The sequence below is a fragment of the Amborella trichopoda genome, chromosome 13, assembly GCF_054954075.1.
Source record: "Amborella trichopoda isolate Santa Cruz 75 chromosome 13, AtrichopodaSantaCruz75HAP2 v2.0, whole genome shotgun sequence".
Classification (NCBI taxonomy): Eukaryota; Viridiplantae; Streptophyta; class Magnoliopsida; order Amborellales; family Amborellaceae; genus Amborella; species Amborella trichopoda.
In genome coordinates, this window is record NC_142348.1 from 11,617,501 (window position 1) to 11,634,408 (window position 16,908).

Sequence of the window (16,908 nt, forward strand, 5' to 3'; positions counted from 1 at the left end):
ATATATATATATATATATATATATATGAAAAAATATTTTCAACGCCTGTAGGCAAAAATAAACAGTGATATCACCTACCCTCATCACCATCCAAACTTCATCGTACGGTCACAGTTGTTCGGTAGTGTTTCAATTTTTATTTTTTTCTACAAATTCAAATTACTTAAAATTAGGAGTGTATATACACCTTAGTGAGACACACATAATAAAAATATGAAAAAAACATTAGCAAAATTTAAATTGAAAAAAATACCCTCAAAAATTTATGGGGGTATTTGGGTTAATTTATATTTTACGAATTTGTTTTTTCATTTTTTTATTAGGTATGTCTCACTAATATGTACACATGCTCCAAATTTCATATCTTTTCGATATGTAAAAAAAAAAAATGAAAATTGAAACACTATTGGACAACTGCGACTTTGTGATGAAGTTTGAATGGTAATGAGGGTAGGCAAACATACAGTTCATTTTCGCCAATAGGTTTTTTGTAGTATCGTTACATATATATATATATATATATATATATATATATATATATTGAACACCTTCCCGGGTCTTCTAATTCTCTTCCTGATTTTCTCACCCGTGAATTTTTGCAGGGGGCAACATTGACGCCAACGACGAATCCCCACTATCACTTGCACTACAGCTCTTTGCAGCTAATAAAAATAATACTCTGTCCAATCCACCTACTCTCATGGGCTCTCGTAGCAATTCTTCTCGCAATGAGAACCGCCCTCTGACCATAATACCATTTGAAAGTGAGAACCCGCCTTTGGCAACCCTTTCACCTTCCATTTCTCCTATTCATCAAATCACTTACCCAGAGACTAATACATCCACTCCCGCCTATACTCCAGCGCAATCAAAGCCAAACCAGAGGACTAATTTTCCTAGATCTGCATATATTGAAAGAGCATATCTTATGGATATTACCATCGATGATCACCATACGAATATGGAACCTATTAAACTTGCTCCATTAGACCTGATACACCATTTGAATCCAACCAATGGAGTCAAAACTCGATAGTACTATGAAGCAATCCTCATGGAAACAAGATCCATATCTATTGTCCATTATTACCAACAAAATACTCGAGTAATTGCATATTCAAAAATCCAGATCAAAAAATTATTTTCTTATGATGAGTGGGGTTGCACTCCTGCTCAAGGCAAAAAGCTACACAATCTTGATTTTTCGTATAAATACTATAAGTATGCCGAATATATAGAAGCATGACATAAAATGTTTTATTACCAAAATCCAAACAATACTCATAGTTGGTATATTCAGTTTCGTTTACCCATTTTAGAAAGATTCCCCAACTGGTTTAAAAATTGGTTTTTAGTGTGGGGATCAACTACTACAATTTTACCTCCTGCTTTTCAAAAAGTGCAGGAACAATTCATGATATTCAATAATAGTGATAATAATACAGACAATCACTTATACTTTGTTGCACTATACCAACTCCCATGGATTATGAAATGGGAATACTCAATCTCCATCAATAATACAGCCGACCGTACCTATATTCCCAGACTGGGCAAAACCATCTCAGTTAAATGGTGGGACATCTTTAATATGTATCCCACAACCATAGTTCCCAAAAGAATACCCCCACAAAAACCCATATATAACCCAAGTCCAAGTGAACATAATACAGCCAATACTTCCTTTGACTTCCCCACATATTTACGAAATATGCTCCAATCAAATCGGAATGTTTCCAAAGAAACCTTGGAACAACAAATGAAGGAAATCTTTGCAGAAGCAAGAAGAAAACCGGTCTCATCAGATGAATTCGTACAATCCTCACCAGCACACAACAATAGATATTTTCCTCTAAAAGAAACAGACCCTGAAGAAGAAGAAGATCCAGACGAATTCAATCAACGACCATGATTCAGTATTGTCACTCTCTACCGACATACGACAAAATAAGACTATGCCAAGATGCTCTTCATCGACACAAACGACAAACAAAGACTATTCCGGGATACCATCACTGTGCACACCGACATATGAGACAAAAAAGACTATAGCCACTCAAGAAAAACGACAAAGCCTACCGACATAGGAAGACAAAAAAGATATTATTGCAAGATGACATTTTGTCCTATTCCCGACAAAAAATACTCTTTGCTTTTGCTTTTTGTTTTTGTTTTTCCTCTTTTGTCTTGTCCTTTTACTTTCTATCTTGTCTCTCCTCTTTCTGTTCCATTAAGGTCATCTCCCTTTTTCTTTGCTTCGTCCTTAAGCTTCCTCACTTCGCCTATATAAGCCACCTTTGGCATTCACAATAGCAGGTCGCAAAACAAGCTCCCTTCTCTTCTCAGATTTTAGAAGCCTTCTTCCTCTCTCATCTCTTCCCTTCTCTGCTCTATCTCTCTCTCTCTCTCTCTCTCTCTCTCTCTCTCTTTCTCTCTCTCTCCCCGAAAACACTCTGCTATACAACAGCTATCTTGACCTCATAGCTCATGAATACCAGGTCACAATAGTTCACGTTGATTTCCAGGTTCTATCTTTCCTCCTTTTCGTTATACCTAGCATGTGTGATTGTAATCTCCACTCTCTTCCTTCCTATTGCCCTCAACGTTAGAAACTATTTTCCAGTTATTGCATATGTAAACAATAAGTGTGAAATTTTACAGTTTGTTTACAGTTAGTTGCTTGTACCAGTTTGTATACAGTCCATTACATGTAATGTTATAGTTTGCATCTCTTTTCTATGTACCTGTACAAATTTCTATAAGAATGAAATATTGATGTTATGCAATTTAAAATAGTGTTTAGTGTTAAAATAGGGGATTTTAACCACACACAGTGGTTAGTGATAGATATATCAATCCTACCCTTCATCTGCATAATTAAAGTTTGTCTCAACTTTTACAAAATCTTACAAGAAATACTAAAATATAACAGTTTAATATTCACATACTTACTCTAAATAATATATAATGTTTTTACTGTAGATCCCGGCTCGTTTTGGTATCAGAGCCAATAGTAAAAATAGTAAATTGTTAAGAGTTAAAAGTTACAATATTACTGTAGAAACCTATTTAAATTTACATCTAAGAAAGTTGGTCCGAGAGTTAAGGTAAGAGACGAAAGGAAAAGTCTAAGCAAAGTACCCGTCAAGGCCAGGAAGAGCCGCTTAGGGGAACACGTTGGACCCTTGATCGTCCAGATTGTCATTATCCGCAACCCACAGATGGCAAATTTAATTAAGAATATTAAAGGTAATACTGCAACTCAATCTCAAACCTTAAGAGTTAAAAATAAAGAGGAGATTATCATAAATGATATTGAACATCATATCCAAAATTGGAATATTCCTAAAGTACCAATAAAAGATATTTATCAAAAAGGATCATTCAAATTCAAATTAGGTTATGCTATAAAAACAGTAGAAGAAAGACTTTTAATTATTATCAAGAAAAATTATTGAAAAACATAAAGAAAATAATTATAAATATTTGCACATTGGATTAATCCAAATAACCATTAAACCTTTAACCCGTCTAGGGTTAAACACTTCAGTGCTTGTATGCCTAAGAGATACAAGACACAATAAGTTCTCAGATTCACTCCTAGGCATGGTAGAATCCAGCCTATGCAGTGGACCCATATATTTTAATTGCTTTCTAAATTTTTCTGTTTCTTTAACAGACCCAAATATATTAGATGTATTAACTATAAATTTGAAAACTCATGGATTTAATATGATACATAGTTCTCAAAATTTAGCAATAGTGTACAGAATTTATTATAAAGTAATGAATACTCTCTGTCCTAATATTATTCAAGCTGATAAAAAAGATCAAACTATATTATTTCAAACAAATATAGAAAAATCAAATACGATTATACCAAAAACCATTACTTGGTCCGATATTATTCTACCTCAATCATGGGCATTGCAAAATGCAAACCAGCCCAGGGAAGTACCTGTGAATAATATTTCAAACCAAATAATAGAACATGAGGATGGAAATATTGAAATAAAATTCCAACAGCCTATAGTACATGATGATATAGATATTAATAGGAAAAGAAATAAAAAACCATTAATACCTGCTAGAAAATCTTGTCATACTACTCTCGATGTTATCATACTTCCTTCTCCTACAATACCTACAACATCTTCAGACTTCCAATTACAAGGTGTCAAAAGAACAGCTGATCATGTAGTCATTCCTACATATACATCTGAACCTGACATAGCTGAATTTCAAATACTTACATTACAAATAGAAGATGATATAGAAGAAGATATAAATAATAGTAATGCATATGATGCATATATAGAAACATATTTAGCTGCTAAATTAGAACGAAAAAAGAGAAAAATCGATATTAATTATCTCAAAAAAGATTATCTTTCTCCAGAAAATCAAGGTATTAGAGAATGGTATCTTCAAGCTTTCCAACCTAGGTTAATAGAATTATTCCATCAAAAATATAATAAATTTTTGAAAAAAGAAAGAGAAACAAAATGATTTTTTATATGGTTACAAAAAATATGTACTCAATATAAAATAAACATTCCTCCATTTAATACTTTTCAAACCATAGAAGAAAAAACATATATTAGTACAGATGATACTACTACTGCTAGTACACACCCTCCTGAAAAAAGTATAATACTCAAAGGTGTTATAACCCCGTTAAGCAAAGGAGAACCACCACAATCTCTATATGATATTATTGCAACACCATATAAGGTCCTACTAAAAGAAATCGGAAAAAAACAAGAACTAATACCTCATATAGTGGAACAAAACAATTATACTAATTTATACATGCAATCTTTAGGAAAACAAGCAGAACGTATAGAATGATTAGTTACTCCTCAAACTAAAGGATTAGCTCCTTCTCTTTCTAAAGCAGTTTTGTTTAAACCACCTCCAGAACTCAATAAAAAGAAATTCCATATCGGCGAAAATAATAAAACCTTAATGGATCAGTTAATATCCAAATTAGCCCAATTAGATATTAAAGGAATCCCTTCTCCTAAACTCACTATTCCTATACCAATACCCAATATACCTGTTCCTTTACCAGAATCTTCAGATAAGGGAAAAACAAAAATACCAGAGCATGAAACAATGATGCTCCAAGAAAGAGGAACCAGTTATAGAAGATACTATACAAAACCTAGAATCGGCTTTTATGGATACTACACCTATTGATATAAACAGAATCGCTTATGGTAAAACATGGAAACCAATCACAACTTTACCATATTATAAGAGACCTACAGCTGTTGATGTACAGCTTGAAGAAGATGCCATACAACAAGCTGTTTCCTATTCAGGAAGATCAATAGTTAATTGGACAATAGATGGTTTATCTGAATTAAAAATATTAGATGTCATGAGACATATGACAATGTTTGCTTCAGCAAATAAAATGGCAGGCAATTCAGACCAAGAGGTTGCCAAAGCAATAGTAAATGGATTCACTGGCTGGTTAAGAGGCTGGTGGGATTTCTATGTGGATGATGAAACCAAAAATAGAATCATTACCAATACAAGACGATGGACCGCCAGAAATGAACAAAATCAAGAAATAATTTATACTGAAAGTGATGTAGTAAACACCTTAATATATACTATTACACTACATTTTGTAAGAAGTACGGCCTTATTGGCAGCAAGATCAGAGGATCTGTTATCCAATCTTCGTTGTTCTACATTATCCCATTATAAATGGTATAAAGATGTCTTCTTCTCAAGATTACTAATAAGAGAAGATTGTCAATTAGACCATTGGAAAGAAAAATTTATTGCTGGTCTACCATACTTATTTGCCAAAAAAGCCAAAGACAGACTTAGAAAGAAACATAATGGAGTTATAGTATAGTCAGCATATACACCTGGAGAACTCTCAGCATAAATATGTGCTGAAGGATTAGCTTTATGTACTGACCTTAAACTCAAAAGACAGTTAGATAAACAACAAATTACCAAGCGTAAAGAACTTGGTGATTTCTGTGAACAATTTGGATACCATTTAGATAGAAAAAATAAACTTGAAAAGTTATATAAGAAAAAGAAAAAATACAAGAAAGACAAATATAAATCTAAATCCAATAAAGTACATAAACAATATAAAAAGGCTAAACAAAAATTTATAAACAAATTCTCTCCAAATACTAAAAATAAAAAGAAACTTCCAGTATGTTATAAATGTGGAAAAGTTGGTCATTACAAACACCAATGCAAATTAAAAAAGAAAATAGAATCATTACACTTAGATGAATCAATCAAATCAAAATTATATAATATAATAAATTATGATTCTATATCTTCAGATTCTACTGAATCACATATAAGACATATTCAAGATGATGACCTTTTATGGACAGAATCATCTGATTCTTCATATTCTTCTACAGATACAGAATCATCGCATCCAATGGAAGAATCTAATTGCACTTGCCCTATACCTACACATAATCTTCATATGCTTACCCAAGAAGATAATATGATCTTAGATCTTATTGAGAAAATTACAGATCCAGAAGAAAAAAGTTCTGTAATCACCAAATTTATTACTTTAACTAAAACAAAAACAAAAACACCTCCTATTAGTAAAACACCTGATGAATACAATTTTGCCTCTATTATGAAAAGAGTGAGTGAACAATATATTGCAAAACAAAAAGAACCTTCTATTTCAGAATTAAAACATGAGATTAAAGAAGTCAAAAAAGAGGTTCACCAATTTAAAAATAGAATTAAAACTCTAGAACTACAAAATTTATCTCATCAAGAGGCAGATATAGATGAACTAGAATTCAATCATCCTATTACAACATATAGTCCTGATCCACCAGAAGATATACCAGAAACCTCAGAAGCTAAACCACTTTTGATAACAACTCCTTCTGTAAATCTAATAAATAAAATTATGATTCAAAAATGGTTTGTTCAAGTCACTATAATAGTAGCAGAAGATTATCGCTTTCAAACATCAGCTTTAATAGACTCAGGTGCTGACCTTAATTGCATCAATGAAAGATTAGTACCGTCAAAATATTTTGTCAAAACAACCCAGATCCTAAATATTGTAGATGGCAGTAGACTCTTTATCAATTATAAATTATCTAATGCTTTTGTTTGTAATAATCATCAATGTATCAATACACCATTTATTATGGTCAAAGGACTAAGCCAAGCAGTTATACTTGGAGTCCCATTTCTTACAATATTATATCCCTTATCAATCGATCAAACAGGAATATCTTCGAATTATCAAAATGTACCAATACATTTTGATTTTATTCATAAACCAAAATTAAAGGAAATCAATAACGTCAAAAGTCAATTACACAATAAAGTAAAATTTCTTTGTACTTTAAAACAAGAAATTAAATATAAATATGTAGAAGAACAAATACATAATCCTTTGATCCAACAAAAGATTCAATCATTTCAACAACAAATCGAAACCTCTATCTGTAGTGAGCATCCCAATGCTTTTTGGGAACGAAAAAAACATAGTATTAGTCTACCATATGAACCTGGATTTAATGAAAAACAAATACCTACGAAAGCTAGACCAATACAAATGAATACCACTTTATTAGATATGTGTAGAAAAAAAATTACTGATCTCCAAACAAAAAAGTTAATAAGACCAAGTGCATCACCATGGAGTTGTGCAGCTTTCTATGTCAATAAAAATGCTGAAAAGGAACGAGGAGTTCCTTGACTAGTCATTAATTATAAACCCCTCAATAAAGTATTACAATGGATTAGATATCCTATCCCCAATAAAAAGGATTTATTAGATAGAGTAGCCAATGTTTGTATCTTTTTCAAATTTGATATGAAATCAGAATATTGGCAAATACAAATTCAAGAAAAAGATAAATATAAAACAGCATTTAATGTACCTTTCGGACAATATGAATGGAATGTATTGCCATTTGGCCTAAAAAATGCTCCATCAGAATTTCAAAAAATAATGAATGATGTCTTTAATGCTTATTATCAATTTATGATAGTTTATATTGATGATGTCTTAATCTTTTTTGAATCTATAGAGGAACATATTAAACATATTAATACTTTTATTCATGCAGTCTAGAATGCTGGATTAGTTGTATCGGCAAGAAAGATTACTTTATTCAAAACCAATATTAGGTTTCTATGACACAATATTCATCATGGCACTATTATTCCTATAGATCGATCCATACAATTTGCTGATAAATTCCCTGATTAAATACTAGATAAGAAAGAACTTCAAAGGTTCCTAGGATGTTTAAATTATGTTAGTATTTTTTATCCTAATCTTGCTATAGATGCTAAGCCTTTACATAATCGATTAAAAAAGAATCCTTCACCTTGGATGGATATTCATACTAATGCAGTTCAACTAATCAAACAAAACGTTAAAACCCTAGTTTGCCTTTTTCTTCCTCATCCTACTGCTTTCAAAATAATTGAATGTGACGCATCCGAATTGGGATTGGGAGGTATACTCAAACAACGCATTGCTGGTCATGAACAACTACTCAGGTATACCTCTAAAGCTTGGAATCCAACCCAACAAAACTATTCTATGGTCAAAAAAGAATTACTTGCCATAGTCCATTGTGTTACTAAATTTCAAAGTGATATTCTCAATCAACAATTTCTTATTCGAACTTATTGCAAAGCCGCTAAAGATATTCTACAAACAGATGTTCAAAATCTTGTTGCTAAATAAATATTTGCTCGCTGGCAGGCTATCCTGTCCGCTTTTGATTTTACTATTGAACACCTTCCCAGGTCTTCTAATTCTCTTCCTGATTTTCTCACTCGTGAATTTTTGCACGAGGGGCAACACTGACGCCAACGACGAGTCCCCACTATCACTTACACTACAGCTCTTTGCAGCTAATAAAAATAATACTCTGTCCAATCCACCTACTCTCATGGGCTCTCGTAGCAATTCTTCTCGCAATGAGAAACGCCTTCTGACCATAATACCATTTGAAGGTGAGAACCCGCCTTTGGCAACCCTTTCACCTTCCATTTCTGCTATTCACCAAATCACTTACCCAGAGACTAATACATCAACTCCCGCCTATACTCCAGCGCAATCAAAGCCAAACCAGAGGACTAATTTTCCTAGATCTGCATATATTGAAAGAGCATTTCTTATGGATATTACCATCGATGATCACCATACGAATATGGACCCTATCAAACTTGCTCCACTAGACCTGATACACCATTTGAATCCAACCAATGGAGTCAAAACTCGAGAGTACTATGAAGCAATCCTCATGGAAACAGGATCCATATCTGTTGTCCATTATTACCAACAAAATACTTGAGTAATTGCATATTCAAAAATCCAGATCAAAAAATTATTTTCTTATGATGAGTGGGGTTGCAATCCTGCTCAAGACAAAAAACTACACAATCCTGATTTTTCGTATAAATACTATAAGTATGCCGAATACATAGAAGCATGACATAAAGTGTTTTATTACCAAAATCCAAACAATACTCATAGTTGGTATATTCAGTTTCGTTTACCCATTTTAGAAAGATTCCCCAACTAGTTTAAAAATTGGTTTTTAGTGTGGGGATCAACTACTACAATTTTACCTCCTGCTTTCCAAAAAGTGCAAGAACAATTCATGATATTCAATAATAGTGATAATAATACAGACAATCACTTATACTTTGTTGTACTATACCAACTCCCATGGATTATGAAATGGGAATACTCAATCTCTGTCAATAATACAGCCGACCGTACCTATATTAACAGACTGGGCAAAACCATCTCAGTTAAATGGTGGGACATCTTTAATATGGATCCCACAACCATAGTTCCCAAAAGAATACCTCCACAAAAACCCATATATAACCCAAGTCCAAGTGAACATAATACAGCCAATACTTCTTTTGACTTCCCCACATATTTACGAAATATGCTCCAATCAAACAGGAATGCTTCTAAGGAAACCTTGGAACAACAAATGAAGAAAATCTTTGTAGAAGCAGGAAGAAAACCGGTCTCATCAGATGAATCCGTACAATCCTCACCAGCACACAACAATAGATATTTTCCTCTAAAAGAAACAGACCCTGAAGAAGAAGATGATCCAGACGAATTCAGTCAACAACCATGATTTAATACTGTCACTCTCTACTGACATACGACAAAATAAGACTATGCCAAGATGCTCTTCATTGACACAAACGACAAACAAAGACCATTTCAAGATACCATCACTGTGCACACCGACATATGAGACAAAAAAGACTATAGCCACTCAAGAAAAACGACAAAGCCTATTGACACAAGAAGACAAAAAAGATACTATTGCAAGATGACATTTTGTCCTATTCCCGACAAAAAACACTATTTGCTTTTGCTTTTTGTTTTTGTTTTTCCTCTTTTGTCTTGTCCATTTACTTTATATCTTGTCTCTCCTCTTTCTGTCCCATTAAGGTCATCTCCCTTTTTCTTTGCTTCGTCCTTAAGCTTCCTCACTTCGCCTGTATAAGCCACCTTTGGCATTCACAATAGCAGGTCGCAAAATAAGCTCCCTTCTCTTCTCAGATTTTAGAAGCCCTCTTCCTCTCTCATCTCTTCCCTTCTCTGCTCTATCTCTCTCTCTCTCTCTTTCTCTCTCCCTAAAGACACTCTGCTATACAACAACTATCCTGACCTCATAGCTCATGAATACCAGGTCACAATAGTTCACGTTGATTTTCAGGTTCTATCTTTCCTCCTTTTCGTTATACCTAGCATGTATGATTGTAATCTCCACTCTCTTCCTTCCTATTGCCCTCAACACTGGAAATTATTTTCCAGTTATTGCATACGTAAACAGTAAGTGTGATATTTTACAGTTTGTTTACAGTTAGTTGCTTGTACCAGTTTGTATACAGTCCGTTACTTGTAATGTTATAGTTTGCATTATATATATATATATATATATATATATATATATATATATATATAATTCTTCCTAACGCGTCTACCCCCATCACCATTCAAACTTCATTGCATTGTCATAGTTGTCCGATAGTTTTTTTATTTTCATTTTGTTTCTACAAATTCAAATTACTTGAAATTTAGAGTGAGTGTACATCTTTGTGAAACGCACTTAATAAAAATACGAAAAAAATAATTCGTAAAATATAAATTGATCAAAATATTTTCAAAATTTTATAGGGGTATTTTGGTCAATTTATATTTTTTGAAATATTTTTTTTATATTTTTATTAAGTGAGCCTCACTAATATGTACATATGCTCCAAATTTCAGATCATTTCGATTGGTAAAAAAAAAAAATGAAAAATAAAACACTATCAGATAGCTGTGACCGTGCGATAAAATTTGGATAGTGATGAGAGTAAGCGAAATCACTATTTATTTTTTCCTATAGGCGTTTTGTAATATATATATATATATATATATATATATATATATATATATATATATATATATATATATATATATATATATATATATATATATATATATATATATAACAATGATCAAATGCAACGGTTGTATTATAGTATAATGCAACCACACTTCTAGAAAACGATGCTTGTGGAATTTTTATGACTCAAAATTTTACACACACACTCGCTTCATCTAAATAATAAAGTCATCTATTGATAGTAAAGTCATTGTTCATTAGATCTAAGCATCTTCTCAAAATGGATTGCCTATGTTAATTGAGCTAAAAAAATACTTTCTAGGTTGTGTTATTAAATATATTCTTTTTTGGTTGTTCATTAGAGTGAAAAGAGTTTATATTCTAAAATTTGAATCAAACAAATGGCCCTAACATGATTTTTGAAAGTTGTTTCATAGTATAATGCAAAAACCTTCAAAAACCATGTTAGAGACATTTGTTTGACGCAAATTTTTAAATGTTCTAAAGAACAATCACAAAAGACAAAATTTTGAATAAACACCCTAGAAAGTATTTTTCTGGCCCAATTAATATGAGCCGTCTATTTTAGTGAGACTGCTAGATATAGGCCTTCGAAGGATTTTTTTATTCCCAAAATTTTATATGATGTTATCATCATTAGATTAACAATGCTAAAAAATAAGAAAGTTCTTTTGAATTTGTTAAGACTTAGATCTTGAAATTCACCAAATAGATGGTCAAGATTCATTGTTGGAGGGTATTAATTTTGATCATATCTAGGGTACAAAATGAATTGTTTTTTCCGTATGGTTGATTATGAGGATGAAGAGAATGTGTGTACAAAATGTAGGGTCATACAAATGCCAAAAACATGATTTTCTAGAGGTGCAGTTGCATTATATTGCTATACAACCGTTGCATGAAATATATATATATATATATATATATATATATATATATATATATATATATTTCATGCAACGGTTGTATAGCAATATAATGTAATAACCTTCAAAAATCTGGATAGGGCCATTTGTTTGATCTAAAATTTAAAATATACACTCTTTTTATTTTAATGAGCAATTACAAAAAAGGAAAATTTGAAAACACAACCTAGAAAGTATTTTTTAGCTCAATTAACATAGGCTGTCCATTTTGAGAAGATGATTAGATCTAGGCGTTAGACAAATTTTTTTTATTTTCCAAATTTTTTTAGATTGTTTAATTATCATTACATGAACAATGTTATAAAAGAAAAAATGATTTTGAGTTTGTAAAGGCTAAGATCTTGAAATGCACCAAATGTATAGTCTAGATTCGTTGTTGGAAGAGACTCATTTTGATCATATCTAGGGTTCAATTTGAACTCTTTTTGTTTGGGATTGATTATTGAGATTAAAAGTGTGTGCATGCAAAACTTTGGGTCACACAAATAGCACAAACATGGTTTTCTAGAAGTGTGGTCGCATTATACTATGATACAACCGTTGCATTAGATCAATGCCCATTTAAATATATATTCTTGATTTTTGGATTTTTTTGTATCTTTTTAATTTTTTTTTAACACTTTTTTGTTGCCACAATACTTGACCCATGGCTCGAGTCTTTCAATTACTAGATTAAAAAAACCAAGGAATGTATTAATCAAATCCCCATGTATATAGTTATGTTGTTTATATTTTTAATTATTTTTCTAATATTCATTTTTTTTTTTTTTACTTTTGATTCACGCGGTTAACTGCATTTAGGTCAGTGGCGTGTTCTTGGTGTAAGGCAATTATAAGTACATCAAAAAAAATAGATAGATAACTATCAAAATCTTTAATTGAAAGGCAATTATAAGTACATCAAAAAAAATAGATAGATAACTATCAAAATCTTTAATTGAAAAAGTATTGAAAAACTTATTCATTATTGAAAAAATTATCACTCATTATTACCTATTTTAATAAGGGAAAGGTTTCTATACTTTTCCTACAGCATAAAAGATCTATCCTTCCCCTACCATCCAGCCGTCCAATTTTGATCAAGAGAGTCACTCACCGTTTGATCTTAGATCCAAAGTTTTAAAGTATTTTATTTTTAGTTTTTTTTATACAAATTGTATGAATATGGAATTTGGTATGTGTTATCTTCTTATTGGGGTGCACCAATAAAACATATTAAAAATAATTTTTTGAAAAAATATAATGACCAAAATACCTTTTGAAACTTTTGGGGGTATTTTGGTCATTTTATTTACTAGAAATATTGTTCTTATATATTTTTACTAGTGCAAGTTTAATAGAGGATTGGACGTCCAAAATTTGGTATCAAAATAATTTATAAAAAAAATTAAAAATAAAATAGTGTAGAGACGTGACATTGTGATTGGGGCAATCTTAGCTCTATTCAAAATGGACGGTTGGATAAAGGGAAGTATATAAGTTTTATGCTGTAGGTGAAGCATAAAAAGCTTGCCCTTTTAATAATGCTATTCAAAAAATAATTATAAGCAAAACTGGTTCAAAAAAGCATGATTTTAATCCTATAATTTAAGAAATATTTTTCTCAAAGCCAAAATATAATTTTATTATACCAAAATAAAAATTTTAATTTCTAGTAAAAATTCGAAATTTATAAGAGAGTTAAATTACATTTTGATGCCATTTTGATTATTCAAGTTAATATATAAAAATAAAAGACAATTAATTTGAAATAACATTATAATGTTTATTTTAAACAAAATATTATATACCTCTTTGTTATTAGAAATACTTATAAATTGAATTATTATTTATTAAATGCATTATATAAATATAAATTTATTATATAATTATAATTTTATTGAGATTAATAACTTTTTTATTCTTTGCCCTTTTACTTGAATTTATGCTCATTAAAATAAAATATAATTTATATGATCTTAATTTTTTAAAAAATAATTCTTTCTTATAAAAATCAATTTGATTGTGTTCCTTGTAATAGTTTATATAATTTACGAAATGTACTCTATTATAAAAGAGTATATTGTCTTTTAGTGAAAAAATATTGGTTATTTTGGGAGAAAGAAAATAACTTTGTGGGTACGATTTAGGTATATAATGTTAGCTTTTGTGATCTTATATAGTGATTTATCTAGAAGCACATTGTATTTATGATCCATCGTGATAGCATTTATGGATTTAAAAGAAATTCTATTCTTATGTATGATAATGAGTATTTGAAAATAAAAATATTAAAAATTATTTAAAAGAATGTGATGCAGCTTTTAGTTGAGGCCTCATATAATATGTGAGGGAACTGTAGGGTTGGTGACCCACGGAGCTAAACAAAGAATCGTACGCACTATATAAAGCAACATCCAAGCCAAACTCCAAACCTGATGTGGGTTTCCTCGCTGACACTTGGCTACTCATCATGTTTTATATTTTGTCGAACTCATAATATAGAGTAAGGCGCATTTCTTAATTTTATTACAATATGTAGTTTTAGTACAGAAACCTAATGATGTCCTGAAAGTCTATATTAAACTTTATTTATCAAATTTAAAATTTTAAAATATATAAACATTTGAAAATCTTGAAAATAGATGGTTCAGATAAATTTTACTATTTTTACGATTTGAAATTCAATTTTTTTTTTATACATCCATACATCTTGAGGTTGAGATTTTTAATTGAAAGGTTTTCTAATTTCGAAACACTGTTTTCTATTGGATTTTTGAAGTGCACTTCTATAATATAAGATTGCAACCTTATATAAACTTTTTCTTTTTCAAAAACAATGTTTGTAAAAGTCTGAAAAATAACTAAAAATATATGCATTAGATGATGGCACTTCTACTACATGCCATGCTACTGAGGTGTACAGCAAACTCCCCCAGGTTAAAATAGTTTAAAAAAATAGCAAAATATTAAAAGCTATAGATGCTTTCGTGGATCGTAAGAAAGTACTCAGAGCAATAATTGTGGGATGCAATTTTTATAAGACCTAGGTCTAGGCTTCATAAAAAAAAAGCAAAGCTCACACTGAAAACTCATTAGGAAAATGCTTTGGGCATTAGAAATATGTATGGTGATTCTAAAATCAATTTTTATCACCGACTGCGGAATTTAAAGTTTAAAAAATAGTACGCATCTTATGGATATGTAAAGACTGAAAAAAGACGGTCTAGAGGATGTGTTCCAATATACATTATTTTTAGATATTGAAATCTTAATTTCTTTCACAAAACCATAATGGTCAACGGAGACATGATCAATTTGAAGGTCTCTTGATACCAGAACTACAATTTTGGATAAGTTTCGAGGTGAGGTTCAACTTTTTTGCATCTAGGCCTTGTTTTAACCGTTCTCCATACTTGTGACCGTACTACAAATGGATTATCAATTGATTGAAGAGAAAATGTGTGACCGTGCTACAAATGAATTATGAATTGATTGAAGGGAAAATATGGGACCTTGCCATGCTTTTTTTTTTGGGGTAAATGAATATTGCCATTATCAATCACAACTTTTGAATATTATTACAACTGTGTTTCCTTTTTTTTTAACTTTTTTTTTTTTTTAATTTTGAATTTTGAATTTTGAATTTTGAATTTTGAATTTTGAATTTTGAATTTTGAATTTTGAATTTTGAAGCTGGTCAATAACATACTACCACTCAAATTTTAAATCTAGTGGATAAGAGTAATTGTGACATCCTTCTACTAAAAACAAATGATATCTTTATATACTTCTTAGTAACGCAAAATTTTATGCAGCAACTGACTTTGTTTGGAAATTTTGAAGGATAAGAACGTATAATTGACCCTTGACCATTTAAATCTAAGTGTCCAAACCTGTTCTAACACCATTTAAGTATGCTAGGGGTGGCAATCGGGTTGGGCGACCTGAACTTTGTCTGGGTCCGGTCCACATTTTAGGTCCAGCTTGAACCCTATCAGGTCAAGTTGTGTCAGGGGTGGGATCAGCCCAATCTGGTATAAAATACATAAGATATATAGCATAATATATATATATTTTATAATATACAAACTAATTTTTTATTTTTTTCAATTTCCAAAACAGGTCCAGGTCCAGGTCCAAGTGGAACCTAGTCGAGTCGAGGTCGACCTGGACACAATTTGACCAGTTGCGACCCCAAAAGTATGTAGGAGCAAAAGCAAAGTTTTTGATATTTAGAATAAAAATAGGAAAAAATTTATATAAGGTTACAACCTCTACAGCTACAGATGCACCTAAAAAATCCATCGGAAAAGTTTATTTTAATGATGAAAAACCTTTTGATTGATCATCTCGACATCGAGATGTATGATCATGAAAAATAAAAAGATTTTAAATCTAAAAAATAGTACAATGTCCATTTTCAAGATTTTCATATGTTTATAGATCGACTTGATTTAACCACTTTTGAAATTTAAAATTTTATACTTAGATATAAATATAGATTTTGAGATAATCTTAAGAACAGTTTACATCAAAATTATATACCATTATAAAATTTGAAG